Consider the following 2934-nt stretch of genomic DNA (forward strand, 5'->3'; position numbering starts at 1 on the left):
CCAGGCCAGTATCATCTGGAGCTCAGAACTCCAGCCCGGTCTCCCAGGTGGGTGGCAGGGGCCCAAGCGTTTGGGTCATCTTCTGCTACACAATGCTGGCCCCAGGTATATACTTTAACAACATTTGTCAATATTGAGCATTTGCTCTCCAAAATGCCTATACCCATTTACACCCTCACCAGCAGGGTTAGAGAATTTCTATTGCTTCATAATCTCACCAACACGTGGTATTGACGAGCTTTCTAATTTTTGACTTTCTACTTGGTGTAAAATATTAGCTGATTGCAGTAGTTGCTTAACTGCAAGGTCAAATGTTTGATCCCAGTCTTCCCCTTTTGATAACTTTTTTTTCGAACAACAATCAGGATTTACTATTGATTGTATTGATGAAGGCGAGGGGAGCCCTCACGAGTGAAGGGCTCACCACTTGTCCAAGCATTCGTGACTCAGGTGCACTGGACCCCACAGCCATCTGGGGTGAGCCACTTCTCTACCACCATGTCTTCAAATTCATCTGCATTAACTTGGCAATGTCTCATGTCTTTGAGATGTGGATCTTCCGGTGGCCAGAGAGCTTGCGCCTCACCCTGGGTAGCGCCACACCCACATGTTCCTGTGTGAACAGTGTGAACCCTGGCCACTGTGCCCTAGGGCTTTCCGAAAGCATGTCGCATACCTGTTTGGATCTTGTCGTCGGCAGCACAGGAGAACATCGTGTTGATCCACGTGGGAGAGATAGGGCTGCACTTGACCATGAAAGGCAGCTTGGCTGGAGCTTTTTACCATGTGCTGGTTGGTGTCAATGCAGGCAGCCTCCAGGGCTTCAGAAGAGAGCTGCTCATGTTCATCTGACACCATGTGGCCGCACAGGGACAACTCATCCACTTTTGCCTTCTTCCGGTCCAGGTCAAAGATGTGGATCCTGACATCAAGGACACCTTGGTAGAAGAGAGACTTTGGGTACAGATGGTTCATTCATTCTTTTTAAAGATTTATTTATTTATTTGAAAGTCAGAGTTATAGACAGAGAGAGGGACAAATAGAGAGAAAGGTCTTCCATCCGCTGGTTCACTCCCCCAAATAGCCACAATGGCCGGAGCTGGCCATTGCAAAGCCAGGAGGTTCTCCAGGTCTCTCATGTGGGTAGAGGGCCCAAGTACTTGGGCCATCCTCCACCGCCTTCCCAGGCATATTAGCAGGAGCTGCATTGGAAGAGGAGCAGCTGGGACTCAAACTGTTGCCCATATGGGGTGCAGGCGGCAGCTTAACCTGCTATGCCACAGCACCAGCTCCACAGCTTGTTCTTACAGTACTGGGAACACCAGGAGGGGCGGTGGCCCATGGCAATGCCAGGATCTTCAGTGGCAAGCTGAAGGGAAAGCTATTTAAGAAGTCTGCATTGAACTATTCTCTCATGTTCTCTAAAGTACTCAAAGCTTTTCTTTGCATATTTGGGCCATCTAAAGTTGTCCACTTTTGTGTAAAGTGTGAGGTAAAGAATTGAAAGTTAAAGTTTTCAGTGTGTGAGGGGGACTTTTATTTCATTGGCCACAATCATGAAATTAGCAACACAGGTGCAAGCATTGTGGTGTAGCGGGTGAAGCCACCACCTGCAGCGCCAGCATCCCGTATAGACGCCGGTTTGAGTCCCAGCTGCTCCACTTCTGATCCAGCTCCCTGCTGATGTACCTGGGAAAGTAGAAAGAAATTTCTTGGATTTGTGAGAAGACTGCTGCACTAGTGAAGACTGATGATTTGGACTGACACGCCTCTCCCAGATTTACCAAGTGGAAAGAGACTTGTGGGTAAGCCCAGGTGAAACAGGAGGAAGCTACAGAGCTAGAGGCAAAAGCGGAGCACAAGCTGACTATGTGTTTACAACCATCAGCAAGTGGAGTTGCTTCTTAGAACATTCTCCACTTCATTGTCTGATGTCTTCTCTCTGGCATTCTTATTCATCAGTCTTCCTACATATCATCTGCTCGGCTCTTACTCTACAGATTTAAAAGTGTGAGCTAATCCAACTTTTGTATATGCACCAATAGAAAGTCGAGAACAAAGGAATTACATCCAGTGTAAAATTTAGTATGAATCACAACCAAAATATATTAAAGCACAAATTTTGGAATACACATGATCTTTTATCATCGTTCAAGTGAGCATGCCTTATCAGTTTACAGGCCTGAAACACAAGTCACATGTACATGGATTTTAAAAGGAGCTTTATTCTTTAATTTCTCTTTCATAGTTTAATACCACTGTCACTCTCACAAAGATAAAAATTATTCAATAAAGGTCAAAAACCCTGTGCTTGGCTCAAGTGCTTGGGCCTCTGCACCCATGTGGGAGACCCGTATAAAGCTCCTAGCTCTGGCTTCAGCCTGGCCTAGCCCTGGCCATTGTGGCCTTTTTTTTTTTTTTTTTTTTTTTTTTTTTTTTTTTTTGACAGGCAGAGTGGACAGTGAGAGAGAGAGACAGAGAGAAAGGTCTTCCTTTGCCGTTGGTTCACCCTCCAATGGCCGCCGCGGCCGGCGCACTGCGCTGATCCGCAGCCAGGAGCCAGGTGCTTCTCCTGGTCTCCCATGGGGTGCAGGGCCCAAGCACTTGGGCCATCCTCCACTGCCCTCCCTGGCCACAGCAGAGAGCTGGCCTGGAAGAGGGGCAACCGGGACAGAATCCGGCGCCCCGACCGGGGCTAGAACCCGGTGTGCCGGCGCCGCAAGGCAGAGGATTAGCCTAGTGAGGAACTGAGGAATGAACCAGTGGGTGGAAGTCCTCTCTCTACCTTCCTTCCCCCTGCCCCCCACTTTCTCTCTCTCTGCCTCTGCCTCACCCTATCTGTAACTCTGACTTTCAAATAAATGAATGAAAATCTTAAAAAAAAAAAAAAAAGGAACACAAAAGAATTAAAGCAAGCCTCTGGATATTTCTACA

The 2934-nt window shown here is 47.6% G+C and overlaps 1 pseudogene; it reads right to left on the reverse strand.

The window, feature by feature from the left end:
• Positions 1–326: 326 nt before the first annotated feature.
• LOC100348137 (large ribosomal subunit protein uL16-like) lies at positions 327–1342 on the reverse strand (annotated as a pseudogene).
• Positions 1343–2934: the final 1592 nt, after the last annotated feature.

Source organism: Oryctolagus cuniculus, chromosome 11 (genome assembly GCF_964237555.1).
Source record: "Oryctolagus cuniculus chromosome 11, mOryCun1.1, whole genome shotgun sequence".
Classification (NCBI taxonomy): Eukaryota; Metazoa; Chordata; class Mammalia; order Lagomorpha; family Leporidae; genus Oryctolagus; species Oryctolagus cuniculus.